We start from the raw sequence: 15,783 nt of genomic DNA, 5'->3' as shown, positions 1-15,783 counted from the left end.
TGATGGTTTCATCAGGTCTTTGGTTTCTCATTGCGAACTTATAGCTCTCCGCTATTTCTAAAAGCTGTGGATCAAAATGATTCTCCAATATTTGTAATATGTCTGGGAATGAAGCATCCATAACATTTCTCAGGGTTAACAAATTCACTAAGATACCATAATTCTCTGCACCAATCATGACTGACAGAATAGCTTTCATCTTCTTGTGCACTGCTTGATTGCTTAATTGCGAATCTGCCACATCTGCTGAGACTTCATTGATGTAATTAGCTCTCAAAACATTTGTAGTCTTTCACTGCAGGATCTAAATGATTTCTAATTCCTGTTAAAAGCTCTCAAATTACTGACATAACTGAATCCATGATCAGATTAGCCATGATCTTATTAACTAGGGGTCACAGTCTAAGGATAAGGGTAAGCCATTTAGGACTGAGATGAGGAGAAACTTCTTCACCCAGAGAGTGGTGAACCTGTGGAATTCTCTACCACAGAAAGTTGTTGAGGCCAATTCACTAAATATATTCAAAAAGGAGTTAGATATAGTCCTTACGACTAGGGGGATCAAGGGGTATGGCGAGAAAGCAGGAATGGGGTACTGAGGTTGCATGTTCAGCCATGAACTCATTAAATGGCGGTGCAGGCTCGAAGGGCCGAATGGCCTACTCCTGCACCTATTTTCTATGTTTCTATGTAAATGGCGGAGCAGGCTCAAGGGGTCAAATGGCCTACTCCTGCCCCTATTTCTTGTGTTCATGTGTTGTCACATCTATATTGCCTTCTTAGCTTAGTAGCCATTAATCACTCTCAATAATCTTGAATTGCTTTTCAATGATTCGAAATGGCTTCCACAAGCTCATTTTTCAGTTCAACACTGTTCAGTACTCACAGAAAAATGGTATTGCCAGACTCTCATTTGGGAACCACACTGCCAGAATATCTTCTTGCTGTGTTCCAGTTGCATCTGCCTTCTCATCAATGGAAATTCCACCAAAATGTCTTCCATCCTCATTGCCATTTTGTAATGTATTTGCTTCATGGATCCATTGCTTAAGAATTCATAGCAACACATTGCTATTAAGAACTAGTTGGTTTATTAGCAAAAGGTTTAACAATTACACTACACATTACCAGTTCATCCACCAGGTTCACAACCACCTGCCACATCGTAGATTCCCCGAACACAACTGGTTGGGCTTTTATTGAGTCTTGTGAACATCACTTGACTGACTAAACCACTCTCGCTCAACAACTCTTCTAACTATTTTTGGTATAACTTTAAATCAAGTGCCCCCTTTTTTAAGAGCATCGAACCCCACAAAATAACAATTAAACATTATTGAAACCGTGTCAAATCAAATTAAAATGTTGTTCCCTGTTGAAATTATGCACTCCAGCCCTTCAACAGCTCTACAACTATTTTGGTGTAAAACCATAAATCAAATGCCCCCTTATTAATGGGGGGCACTAAAACCGATAATTAAACCAATTAATATTTTTTCAGAAACTTAAATCAAATTAAAATTTGGTTGCTGGGGTTGATGATGCACTCCAGTCCCTCCGGCGCCCACCTCTTGTGGAAGGCCGCAAGCGAACCGGTGGACACCGGGTGCTCCATCTCCAGGGATACCCTAGCTCGGATCAACAGCTCTACAACTATTTTTGTATGTTTCCGCCGAGTTTCGAACCTGGGACCTTTTGTGTGTAAGGCGAACGTGACAACCACTACACTAGAAACCTGTGAGCATCCTCACAGGTGCATATATTACACTAGCAGGCCCTCCTCTTGGAATAGACCATGACTGGGAGAATGAACAGAGACCACACATCTTCAGCCAGAAGTGATGAGTGGATGAACCATCTCCTCCTCCTGAGGTTCCCAACATCACCGAAGCCAGTTTGATTCACTCCACCTAATATCAAGAAACGGCTGAGTGCACTGGATGCAGCAAAGGCTATGGACCCCGATAACATCCAGGCTGTAGTGCTGAAGACTCATGCTCCAGAACTAGCTGTGCTTCTAGCTATTGCAGTACAGCTACAACACTGGATCTACCGGTCCTGTCCACAAAAAGCATCACAATTCCAATCCGGCCAGTTACTGCCCCATTTGCGTACTCCCAATTATCAGTAAAGTGGTGGAAGGTGTTGTCAACAGTGCTATTAAGCAGCACTCACTAATAACCTGCTCACAAATGCTCAGTTTGGGTTCTGCAAAGACTGCGCAGCTCCAGAACTCATTACAGTCTTGGTCCAAACATGGACAGAAGAGCTGAATTCTAGAGGTGAGAATGACTTCCCTTTACACTAAGGCAGTATTTGACTGAGTGTGACATCAAGGAGCCGCAGTAAAATTGAAGTAAATGTGAATCGGGAAAACTCTCCACTGGCTGGAGTCATACCTAGCACAAAGGAAGGTGGTTGTTGGAGGTCAATCATCTCAGCCCCATGACATCGCTGCAGGAGTTCCTCAGGACAGTGTCCTAGGCCCAACCATCTTCAGCTGCTTCATCAATGATCTTCCCTCCGTCATAAGGTCAGAAGTGGGGATGTTCACTGGTGATTGCACAGTGTTTACTTCCATCTGCAGCTCCTCAGATAATGAAGCACAACGTTCTCACATGCAGCAAGACCCGGAAAACATCCAGCCTTGGGCTGATAAATGGCAGGCAACATTAGCGACACACAAGTGCCAGGCGATGACCATCTCTAACAAGAGAAAGTCGAGCTACCTCACCTTGACGGTCAGCGGGATTATCCTCGCCGTATCCCCCACCATCAACATCCCAGGGGGAGTCACCATTGACCAGAAGCTTAACTGGATCAGCCACATAAATATTATGGCCAAGAGAGTGGATCAGAGACTGGGTCTTCTGCGGCGAGTGACTCACTTCCTGACTCTCAAAAACCTTTCCACCATCTACAAGGCACATATCAGAAATGTGATGGAATACTCTCCACTTGCCTAGGTGAGTGCAGCTCCAACATTACTCAAGAAGCTCGACACCATCGAGGACAAAGCAGCCTGCTTGATTAGCACTTCATCCACCACCTTCAACATTCACTCCCTCCACCACCTGCCGTGGCTGCAGTGCGTACCATCTACAAGATGCAATGCACCATCTACAAGATGCACTGCAGCAACTCGCCAAGGCTTCTTCAACAGCACCTCCCAAACATGTGACTTCTACCACCTAGAAGGACAAGGGCAGCAGGTGCATGGGAACATCACCATCTGCAAGTTCCATTCCAAGTCACACACCATCCTAACTTGGAAATACACCATTGTTCCTTTACCGTCGCTGGGTCATAATCCTGGAGCTCCCTCCTTAATAGCACTGTGAGAATACCTTCATGGGTGAAGCAGTTCCATTTCCTTCATGCTCCTTGACATTGAATGCAGGCTTCTCAATGCATCAAGAATTTTATTATGTACACCCATCAGCCTTCTTCTGTAGCCTGGTCCAGCAAAGTCTTCATCTAAGTCCTCTACAGCAGAACATGTGTGCAACCTCGCCCTCTAGCGAGCAGGCATCTGCGCTATTCTTGTCCTGTCCTGGCTGCAGTGCATTTGTGCCCGGTGTCTCAACACCTGCAGATCCCGCCTCTTGTCTATCTTCTAAGATGCACAGTGTCAGTACCTGAGCTGGTGGGTGCTAGTGTGAAATCAAATGCCGATGTGTATTTATCATCACTCTTTTCTTGGTGTTCAACCATTGCTTGGCTAGGTTGCACTTCTTGGGTTTCTGAAAGACAAAGACACAAGGGTAAGGTTGTGGTGAGGGAGTGGGGCGGGGAAAGTAAGAAGTGCATGCTTACACTATCTGCAACTTGTAAGTCAGAAGATATTGTGAGATTAGGAGGAAATAGTATATGAGAAAGGAGGTTTAGGTATGAGCATACCATCATCATTAATGGTTTCAGCCTCGCTGCTGGCCAGGATCTCAGCCATGGCACTTCCAATAATGGCCAACACCATCTCCTCCATGGGGGTTAGAGCATGCAGGTGTGCCTCTCCCCCTCCAGTTAGTTCGTGTGCTGCCTTCAGTTATGTGCCACCTTCTCCTGCAAGAGAGAGCGAAGTGTGTCAGTGAGTGTCGTGCAATATGTTTGGGTGATATAGCTGTCATGGTTGAATAGCTGGCAGTGTGTGCAAGCTATGAGTTGTGTGTGTGAGGCTTGCAACAGTGCTAATTGTGTGAGGGTGAGGTGAAGCAAATGCATATTAAGTATGAGTCCTGATTGATAAGAGACTGCTGGTAGGTGAGCGATGGGGATGTGGTGATTTGAGCAATGTTTGAGGCTATTGATACACTTGAGAAGATATGGCATTTGTAGATGCATTCACTGACCTTGACCACTTGTGTAAGGTTATTAAACTGCCTCCAGGTCCTCGGGGCTAGACTCTTGGCATTGATCTCTGTGGCTGTCTGCTCCCGGTGCCTTTTCACCGTATTTCTGGAGGGCCTCCTGGCCCTCTGAGGAGAAAGGAGGATTCTCCTTCTTTCCACCTCTTCCATCAAACCCTTCAGTGCAGCATCATAAAACTTGGGTGTTCAGCCATTCTTCTGTCTTTCTCAGGTCAGACTCAGCTCACACTGGACTCCCAGCACCTGCTCCAGCCACAATGCATCTCCCCTTTAAGAGATGCAGGCTAGCTTTAAGTCATGCAAGCAAGTATCGATGTTGTGCCTGCTGCTGATGTGTGCAGTTCGCGCTGGCCGCACAAATAAATTATGTAAATGAGCATATTGGTGAGAGCATTGGGAGTCATGATGCTCAATTGCAGGATGACTGTACTGGACAAGCTGGATGGACCAGCTGTTTCTTCTCCTCTCCATCATTTACGTATGTTCATTGGTGGTTCCTGAATTCTCTGAACATGGCTCCACCTACTTCAGGCTGTTGCAGTTTCGAAGAGAGACAATCTCATCCACTTTACGCCTACGTTTGTCCCTTTTCTTGAGCTTTCTATCACTGTGCCCAAGGATTTATGGGCTGGTAGACCCCATGGTAACAATTAAATTATGGAAGGCCCTTTCAATGGATTTTTCCATTCGATCAGGCATCCTGCTCAAAGATGAGATTTCAGTCCTAGTCCTGTGCGGTAGCAGTCTTAATTATTCAGCAGCGATACAAAGAGTGACACAATGGTCTCTTCCAGGACAGACTGTGGTACAGACGTATCTGCAACCACCACTCATTCCATGGCTGACTACACACTTTCAATCCCATGCACAAGAACACCACACATGCAGGTTATTGACCAACTTGTATTTAAAACTCCTAAGCAAGCCTATCAATGACTCAAACAATCTCTCAATCTTGGAAAGTATGACTTTTAAAAGCTGGGCACCAGAGACTAGTATCCCTGCCTTTCTTGATTGTGAGTGGAAGTAACCTCTGGACTGGTGCTTGTTGTTTATGCTGGAACACCTCCTTTTGCTCCCGTACACTTGTGCCCTGTCGATAATCTATTGTACTGCCCTCAAACAGACTTGAATTTGCTACAGCTATATGAATCTATGCTTGTGCTGGGCAGAGTGGGATTGAAGGACAGAGTGGCATATGAAGTGCTGGAGAGATCGTGAGAATTTTAACCCCAAGAATGGGTGGTTTGTGTTATGTATTTAACCCTTTGTAAGCTGCATCACACCTGACCACCAGAGGGCCCACCTTTTGGAGTCCCAAAGGATCCCAGCATCCCTTGGAAGCACAGTATATAACCGGGCCACCCACGAGGTACCTGCACTCTGGAGCCTAAACAAAGGAGCTAAGGTCACACTTGCTCATTGCACATAGTACTCAGTCTCACCATTTATTATGAGTGTAACAATTGGCAAAGAGGTCATAAACAACCGCGCAAAAATGCAAAGAGCAGTCTGCATCCTGGAGAAGTTCTCAGAAGGGGACAATTGGGAGGCCTAAGAAAAGTGTTTTGATTGCGAGATATCGGTTCTACATATGTCAACGATCGGAGGGCCAGGAAGTGGTGAGCTATGTCGCCGAACAAAGGTGCCTCGCTGGATATTGTGCGTTTGAGGGATTCCTAGAACAAATGCTCAGAGACTTTTTGTACTGGGCATCGGACATGAGACAATGCTTTGCAAACTGTTGACTGTAGAAACTCTGAATCTGAGTAAAACCGTAACGATAGCCCAGGCATTTATGTCCACCAGCGACAACACCAAGAAGATTTCGCAGAACAAAGAAATTTCAGCCAGTACTGTGCATAAAGTAACGCCGGTTTTGAGGCGCTGCGGAGGTGATCATCGGCCCCATCAATGCCACTTTAAGCACTATGCGTGCAATGGTTGCAGAACAATGGGACACCTCCAACGAATGTGCAGGCGAGCTGCAAACCCTGCAAACCATCACATTGCAGGGGAAGATCGATCCACAGTGGATCAGACTGAATTGGAAACTCGTATTGAGGAGGCAGAAGTGTACAGGGTTCACACATTCACGACAAAATGCCCACCAATAATGTTGAAAGTTGAACTGAACGGCATTCCAGTGTCTATGGAGCTGGACATGGGGGCAAGTCAGTCCATTATGAGTAATAAGGCCTTCGACAGGCTGTAGGGAAAGAAGGCACACAGGCCCAAGCTCAGTCCCATTCACATAAAACTAAGGACTTACACCAAGGAACTAATCCCGGTAATTGGCAGTGCTGAAGTCAAAGCCTCCTATGATGGAGCAGTACAGGAACTCCCGCTATGGATTGTGCCAGGGGATGGCCACACGTTGTTTGTCAGAAGCTGGCTGGGGAAAATCCGCTGGAACTGGGAAGACATCCGAGCGCTTTCGTCAGTTGACGACACCGCATGTACCCAGGTTCTAAGCAAGTTCCCATCATTATTCGAGCCAGGCATTGGAAGCTTCTCAGGGGCAAAAGTGCAGATCCATTTGGTTCCTGGTATGCGACCCATCCATCACAAGGCTCGGGCGGTACTGTACATGATGCGTGAAAAAGTGGAAATCAAGCTCGACAAGCTACAACGTGAAGGCATCATTGCGCCAGTAGAATTCGACGACTAGGCCAGTCCGATTGTCCCGGTACTCGAGGATGGTACGGTTAGAATTTGCAGGGACTATAAAGTAACGATGAACTGTTTTTCGCTGCAGGACCAGTACCAGCTACCCAAGGCAGATGACCTATTTGCAACCCTGGCTGGAGGGAAGACGTTCACCAAGCTGGACCTGACCTCGGCCTACATGACGCAGGAGCTGGAGGAGTCTTAGAAAGTCCTCACCTGCATCAACACGCACAAAGGTCTGTTTATCCATAACCGGGGCGCGTTTGGCATTAGGTCGACCGCAGCGACCTTCCAGCAGAATATGGAGAACCTGCTAAAGTCGATTCCTTGCATAGTGGTCTTCCAGGACGACATATTGATTACAGGTCGGGACACCATGGAGCACTTGAAGAATCTGGAAGAGGTTCTTAGTCAGTTGGATCGCGTGGGGCTCAGGTTGAAATACTCGAAGTGTGTTTTCCTGGCACAGGACGTCGAATTCTGAGGAAGGAGAATCGCAGCAGTTGGCATCAGACCCACCGACGCCAAGACAGAGGCCATCAAGAATGCACGTGACCACACAACATCACGGAGCTGCGGTCATTTCTGGGACTCCTTAACTATTTCGGTAATTTCCTACCTGGGGTAAGCACCCTGCTAGATCCCCTACATGCACTACTGCGCAAGGGAGACAACTGGGGATGGGGGAATTCACAAGAGGCTGCCTTTAAGAAAGCCAGAAATTTATTGTGTTCTAACAAACTACTTGTCCTGTATAACCCATGCAAACGATTAGTGTTAGCTTGCGATGCGTCGTCATACGGGGTCGGGTGTGTGTTACAACAGGTTAATGAATCGGGCATTTTGCAATTGGTTGCGTATGCATCCAGGAGTTTGTCCAAGGTCGAAAGGGCCGACGGCATGGTTGAAAAAGAGGCTCTGGCGTGCGTTTACGGGGTAAAAAAAAGTGCACCAGTACTTATTTGGCCTCATGTTTAAGCTTGAAACTGACCACAAGCCGCTTATATTGCTATTCTTGGAGAGCAAAGGGATTAATACCAATGCCTCTGCCCACATCCAAAGATGGGCGCTCACGCTGTCTGCCTACAACTATGTAATCCGCCACAGACCAGCCAGAGAACTGCGCAGATACTCACAGTCGACTATCATTGCCCACACCGGGGTGGAAATGGCACAGCCAGCGGACTTGCTCATGGTCATGGAGGCATTTGAGAACGAGAAGTCCCCCGTTACGCCCCGGCAAATCAGGACCTGGACCAGCCAGGATCCTTTACTGTCCTTGGTAAAAAAAACTGTGTCCTCCATGGGAGCTGGTCCAGTGTCCCAGTGGAGATGCAGGAAGCGATTAAGCCATTCCACAGACACAAAGATGAGTTGTCCCTGCAGGCGGACTGTCTTTTGTGGGGCAATTGTGTGGTCTTGCCCAAGAAAGGCAGAGACACATTTATTTGCGAACTGCACAACACCCACCCAGGCATCGTAATGATGAAAGCCATAGCCAGGTCTCACATATGGTGGCCTGGCATTGACTCAGATTTAGAGTCATGCGTGCGTCAGTGCAACACTTGCTGTCAGTTGAGCAATACACCCAGAGAGGCACCGCTAGGTTTGTGGTCATGGTCATCCAAACCGTGGTCGAGGATCCATGTAGACTATGCGGGCCCATTTCTAGGCAAAATGTTTTTGGTTGTCGTGGATGTTTACTCAAAATGAATTGAATGTGCAATAATGTCCACGGCCACCATTGAAAGCCTACGAGCCATGTTTGCCACGCACGGCTTGCCTGATGTCCTCGTCAGCGACAATGGGCCGTGCTTCACCAGTGCTGAATTCAAGGAATTCATGAACCGCAATGGGATCAAACATGTCACATCTGCCCCGTTCGAGCCCGCATCCAACGGCTAGGCGGAACGGGCAGTTCAGACCATCAAGCAAAGCTTGAAACATGTGTCAGAAGGCTCCCTGCAGACCCGGTTGTCCCGAGTGCTGATCAGCTACTGCACCAGACCCCACTCACTCACTGGGATTCCCCCAGCTGAGATGCTCATGAAAAGGGTTATTAAAACAAGGCTCTCTCTTGTTCACCCTGATCTCCATGATCACGTGGAGGGCAAGCGGCATCAACAAAGTGTGTACCATGACCGCGCAAATTTGTCACGCGATAGTGAGATCAATGATACTGTGTTTGTACTCAATTATGGACATGGTCCCAAATGGCTTGCTGGCACGGTCACAGCCAAAGAGGGGAGTAGGGTGTTTCAGGTCAAACTGACCAATGGACAAACACACAAAAACATTTGGACCAAATCAAATTGTGGTTCACTAAAAGCTACGAACAACCCGAAGAGGACACCACCAACTTTGACCTTCCAACATACACACAAGTGGCAACTGACATCATAGTTGACCACAAAACCGAACTCATCATCCCCAGCAGCCAGGCAAGGCCGGCTGCCCAACAACCCAGTGAAGAACTGACTAACCCACCCACATCAGCATTTGTACCAAAACGATTGACAAGGGAATGCAAAGCCCCAGATCGTCTCACCTTGTAAATAAGTGTACTGTTGACTTCACGGGGGAGTGATGTTATGTATTTAACCCTTTGTAACTTGCATCACACCTGACCACCAGAGGGCCCACCTGTTGGAGTCCCAAGGCATCCCAACATCCCTTGGGAGCACAGTATATAAGCAGGTCACCCACGAGGTACTTGCACTCTGGAATCTAAATAAAGGAGCTAAGGTCACACTTCCTCATTGCACACAGTACTCAGTCTCACCATTTATTATGAGTGTAACAGTTTGGGATTTGGTGAGAAATAAAAATTGAAACGCAGCCGCAACCCAGTTCCAATGCTCCCACATCCAGGCTTAATGCTGGCATGTTTGGCTGCGTGCGCACTACAGTCGGCAGAATCCATTAGGACAGGTGGGTTAGTAATTAGCACAGCTGGTAACATCATTAGCACATGGTAATGAGCCGATTTTTCAATTAAACAGCATTGGAATTTAATGGGTTTCCCGGGGCTTAAGAAACCTGCCAGTGAAAAGGAGGTGAGATTGAGCATCTGCAGGCTAAGATTGACATGGCAGGTGGTCGCAGAAATCTGCAGCTTCCTTCAAGAAGAGCTGCTCCCTGCTGGACCTTGTGGCCACGCATTTCCCATTGCTGTCAAAGTCATTCGCCTCAATTTTTTGCCTCTGGCTCCTTCCAGTGCGCCACCAGAAATATCTCAAGTGTCTCCCAGTCGGCTGCCCGTAAATGTATGCGGCAGGACACGGATGAGTTGTTAGTCAGGTCATCGACCTCTGTGAACTTCACCTGCGACGACAATAACCAGAATGAGCAGGCACTCACATTCGCCTCTCTGGCTTCTCATAAGTACAGGGTGCACAAACGTGGCAATCTCAGGACCACCACATCAACAAGGTTTCTATCAACCACAAGTGATTTTATCCTCACTGCACAGCTGGTGTGCGTCAACAAGAAGAGGTTCATGCAGGTGTGCGCCATATTCCCTGGGAGCTGCCACGATGCTTTTATACTGAGGCTGCCCACACTCCATACCTTTTTGTTCCAGGAATCAGAATTAAGGGATACCCCCTTCAAACTTGGCTCATGACACCTATGAGGAACCCCAGCAATGAGGTGCAGAAGCGGTACACTGAGAGCGACATGACCACCAGGTGTGTCATCGAGCAAGCCATCAGCATGTTGAAGATGCGCTTCAGGTGACTCGATAGATCTGGAGGTGCCCTTCAGTACTCACCAGCGAGGGTGTCCAGAATCATAGTCATGTGCTCTGTGCTACACAATATTACACAGCAGAGAGGATTAGCAGAGGGAGAATACGAAGGTGCTCATAGGAATCATCTAATCAGGAGAACATTGATGAGGAGGAGGAATATGAAGATGGGGCACCCATCGCCAGAACAGCCGAGTACATTGCTGCTGGTGATTCCCTCATAACTCAAAGGTTCAGTTAGTTATTCCAACTGGAACAAATAACAAATGAAAGCCGCCAACCAACGATCCCCACCTCAGCCCCCCGCCACTTGCAAAAACAATCCTTCAACCACGCATACACCCATTGCACATCAGCCCATTGGGTCATAGAAACATAGAAAATAGGTGCAGGAGTAGGCCATTCGGTCCTTCTAGCCTGCACCGCCATTCAATGAGTTCATGGCTGAACATGCAACTTCAGTACCCCATTCCTGCTTTCTCGCCATACCCCTTGATCCCCCTAGTAGTAAGGACTTCATCTAACTCCTTTTTGAATATATTTAGTGAATTGGCCTCAACAACTTTCTGTGATAGAGAATTCCACAGGTTCACCACTCTCTGGGTGAAGAAATTCCTCCTCATCTCGGTCCTAAATGGCTTACCCCTTATCCTTAGACTGTGTCCCCTGGTTCTGGACTTCCCCAACATTGGGAATATTCTTCCTGCATCTAACCTGTCTAACCCCGTCAGAATTTTAAACGTTTCTATGAGGTCCCCTCTCATTCTTCTGAACTCCAGTGAATACAAGCCCAGTTGATCCAGTCTTTCTTGATAGGTCATCCCGCCATCCCGGGAATCAGTCTGGTGAACCTTCGCTGCACTCCCTCAATAGCAAGAATGTCCTTCCTCAGGTTAGGAGACCAAAACTGTACACAATACTCCAGGTGTGGCCTCACCAAGGCCCTGTACAACTGTAGCAACACCTCCCTGCCCCTGTATTCAAATCCCCTCGCTATGAAGGCCAACATGTCATTTGCTTTCTTAACCGCCTGCTGTACCTGCATGCCAACCTTCAATGACTGATGTACCATGACACCCAGGTCTCTTTGCACCTCCCCTTTTCCTAATCTGTCACCATTCAGATAATAGTCTGTCTCTCTGTTTTTACCACCAAAGTGGATAACCTCACATTTATCCACATTATACTTCATCTGCCATGCATTTGCCCACTCACCTAACCTATCCAAGTCGCTCTGCAGCCTCATAGCATCCTCCTCGCAGCTCACACTGCCACCCAACTTAGTGTCATCCGCAAATTTGGAGATACTACATTTAATCACCTCGTCTAAATCATTAATGTACAGTGTAAACAGCTGGGGCCCCAGCACAGAACCTTGCGGTACCCCACTAGTCACTGCCTGCCATTCTGAAAAGTCCTCATTTACTCCTACTCTTTGCTTCCTGTCTGACAATTAATTAATTGACATGCATCATGAAGCAAATGAAAGGGTGCGTTGGCAGTCGGGATGCAATAATGATTAAGATGTGGAAGTGATGCTATAAAGCTTTCTAAAAAAAACGTAACAATGGCATCATCATCATCATCATAGGCAGTCCCCAGAAAGGAGGATGACTTGTATCCACGCCGAAAAGGGATGATGTTCACAGGTGTTTCAATGAAGGACCTAATATTCTGGATCCCGAACTACATTTTGAAGGGTGGAGGATGCCTGTGCATGGACTTTTTTAATGTGTGGTGGCCATTGCACCCCAGCCACCATACAGGCTTGACAGAACTAGGTCTTGGTCCAGTGGCAAGGATTAACCAGGACGACTGGAGACCAGCTCTGCTGCACGGACCTAGTGCGCGCACATATCACAGTGTGGGCTGGCCCGTGCTGCCCTTGGGCCCTCGTCTCTTCTGGGCCCCGAACTCTCGTCTCTCCTGGGCCCCGATCACATCCCTCTACGAACTCTTGCTGCTCCTGCTGTACCTGCCTGCACTGCAATCAGCCGTTGCCCTCCTGCAGCAGCATACCGCCACACGCTGCTCCCTCTAATGTCCCCGGCCTGCTGATGGTCTTGTCAAAGTAACAGTGAGGCTACTGGCACTCGCCGTTAATTATGCATAAATGATACACCAATTTCAGGTGAGGGCAGATGCATGGTTAAACATGGAAATCCAAAAGTTGCTGTTCCAAATGCTTCGCTACATTGTTAGCTTCGCAAAAACGGCATCTCACTGTCCACCTCACTATTAAATTGCATTCAATGGCGTGAAGTTGCTGTACTTGTGCAGTAGATATGAACTCACCACAGAAAGTTCATTCTCTGCCTACTTCAGTCGAAGTAACCTTTTAACAACATGAAAAGATGTTAATTACTGCCAGTCAACCTCTCTGACATTGAAAATGAACTATTAAAAGTGTGAAATCTCATTCCTCCAGGTTTTAATTAATGTTGGAGATTTAAAAAATTTCAAATTTAAACTTAAAAGAATATTTTTCCTTTTTTTTCTGTCTCTCTTAATCTATAGTCTTTCCTTGTGTGAGAGTAAGGATGTGCAGAAGTAGTGACGGAAAGGCAGAGTGATGAGTAGCATAGCAGGATGAGGCTGAGTGTGGCTTTGCAGTAATGTTTCGAGATCATTGAAAGGTTTTTATCGCTGCAGCCTGGTCCTCCTGACGACATCCCTGCATGTGTCCTGTGCAATGTGCAACCAGGCTGCATTGATCTCCTGGGGAGGCCTTTTCCGCTCATTGGAATGGAAGAGAATCTCCCAGTGTGTTGTGACTCCCTCCATAAGCATATGGAGGGTGTCATGGGAGAGCCTGGGTGCAGCCGTGCACCTTTGTGCAGTGCTTGTCAGTGTTTGCATAACCTCAATGCTGTAGAACACTGTTAGCACAACTGTCAAAATCAATTTGCGCATGTTCCCTTTAAAGAAACCATCTGATGATGCGTCATCAAATGATGTCATCAGACCCGCTTCCTTCATTTGGCCTGGGAAACGTGCTGGGCACATTTTCACACAGCGGGCTGGAGCCAGCAGCGAGGTTGGGACCGCCACCTACCCATGCTGCACAGACCCGCCGAGGTAGGTAAAATGCCGGCCAAAGACAAGGAAAGACTATAGTAACAATGTAATATTTTATCATACACATACGTGCGCTTACCCTTGGTGAATTACAATTGCTTTAAATACCGCTTCTACATGATGCATTTCGTGCATCAGTCGAGGTAGAGGCAGGCTGCTCAGATCCCTGTCCTGACTGCTAAGATGCTTTTGGCTTATAAACTCTGGGTTACAGAGCCCCTGAGCCCCCCCCTCCCCCACCAATAGACTGCTCTACCTGCACCTGTGCAGGGGCAGACTCTGCCATCAGGAAGCAAGGCAGCATGTTGGATACTGGCTGATGGGATGGGGGCAATGGGTGAGAAGTTGGAGCGCTTTGAGTAGAGTTCCCACTAATATGTCCCCTTTCACCATAATCCCTCTCCTGGGCCAGCGCCACAAAACAACATGAGAAATAGGAGCAGGATTAGGACATTTGGCCCCTCGAGCCTGCTCCGATGTTCAATAAGATCATGGCTGATCTGATCTTGGGCTCAGCTCCACTTCCTTGCACATTCCCCCTAACCCTTCACTCTCTTATCGTTCAAAAATCTTTCTATCTTCACCTTAAATATATTCAAATACCCAGCCTCCACAGCTCTCCAGGACAGAGAATTTCACAGACTTACAACCCTCTGAGAGTAGAAATTGCTCCTCATCTCAGTTTTAAATGGTCGACCCCCCCTTATTCAGAAACTATGCCCCCTAGTTCTAGATTCCCCCACGAGGGGAAACATCCTTTCTGCATCTACCTTGTCGAGCTCCCTCATTATCTTATATGTTTCAATAAGATCACCTCTCATTCTTCTAAACTTCAATGAGTACAGGCCCAACCTACTCAACCCCTTCATCTCAGGAATCAACCTCGTGAACTGTCTCCAATGCAAGTATATCCCTCTTTAAATAAGGAGATCAAAACTGTATGCAGTATTCCAGGTGTGGCCTCACCAATTCCCTGTACAGTTGTAGCAGGACTTCTCTGCTTTTGTACTCCATCCCCTTTGCAATAAAAGCCAACATTCCATTTGCCTTCCTGATTACTTGCTGTACTTGCATACTAACTTTTTGTGTTTCATGCACAAGGATCCCCAGGTCCCTCTGTCCTGCTGCATTTTGTAATTTCTCTCCATTTAAATAATAATCTGCTTTTTTATTTTTCCTGCCAAAGTGGATAACCTCACACTTTCCAACATTATAATCCATCTGCCAAATGTTTGCCCACTCACTTAGCATGTCTATATCCCTTTGCAGATTTTTTGTGTCCTCCTCACAACTTGCTTTCCCACCCATCTTTGCAAACTTGGTTACATTACACTCGGTCCCTTCATTCCAGTCATTAATATAGATTGTAAATCGTTGAGGCCCAGCACCAATCCCTACGGCACCCCATTAGTTATTGATTGCCAACCCGAGAATGAACCATTTATCCCAACGCTCTGTTTTCTGTTCGTTAGCCAATCCTCTATCCATGCGAATATATTATCCCAACACCATGAGCTTTTATCTTGTGCAGTAACCATTTATGTGACACCTTATCGAAATGCTTCTGGAAATCCAAATTCACCACATCCACTGATTCCCCCTTATCCACCCTGCTCATTACATCCTCAAAAAACTCCAGCAAATTTGTCAAACATGATTGTATTATGCTTTTCCAAATACCCTGCTACTGCTTCCTTAATAATGGACTCCAGCATTTTCCCAATGACAGATGTTAGGCTAACTGCTCTATAGTTTCCTGCTTTCTGTCTGCCTCCTTTTTTTAAATAAGGGCATTATATTTGCGATTTTCCAATCCGCTGGGACCTCTCCAGAATCCAGGGTATTTTGGTAGATTACAACCAATGCAGCCATCCTAAGATGCAAGCCATCAGGTTTAGGGGGGCCTGTCCACCTTTAGTC

The 15,783-nt window shown here is 46.9% G+C and overlaps 1 protein-coding gene across 3 annotated transcripts in view; it reads left to right on the top strand.

Annotated features, from left to right (window-relative positions):
- mlf1 (myeloid leukemia factor 1) overlaps positions 1–15,783 on the top strand; it is a 194,006-nt gene that overhangs the window by 96,139 nt on the left and 82,084 nt on the right. The gene's annotated exons all lie outside the window — the stretch shown is intronic.

This window comes from Pristiophorus japonicus, chromosome 6 (genome assembly GCF_044704955.1).
Source record: "Pristiophorus japonicus isolate sPriJap1 chromosome 6, sPriJap1.hap1, whole genome shotgun sequence".
Taxonomy (NCBI): Eukaryota; Metazoa; Chordata; class Chondrichthyes; family Pristiophoridae; genus Pristiophorus; species Pristiophorus japonicus.
This window is presented reverse-complemented; position numbering and strand designations above follow the sequence as displayed.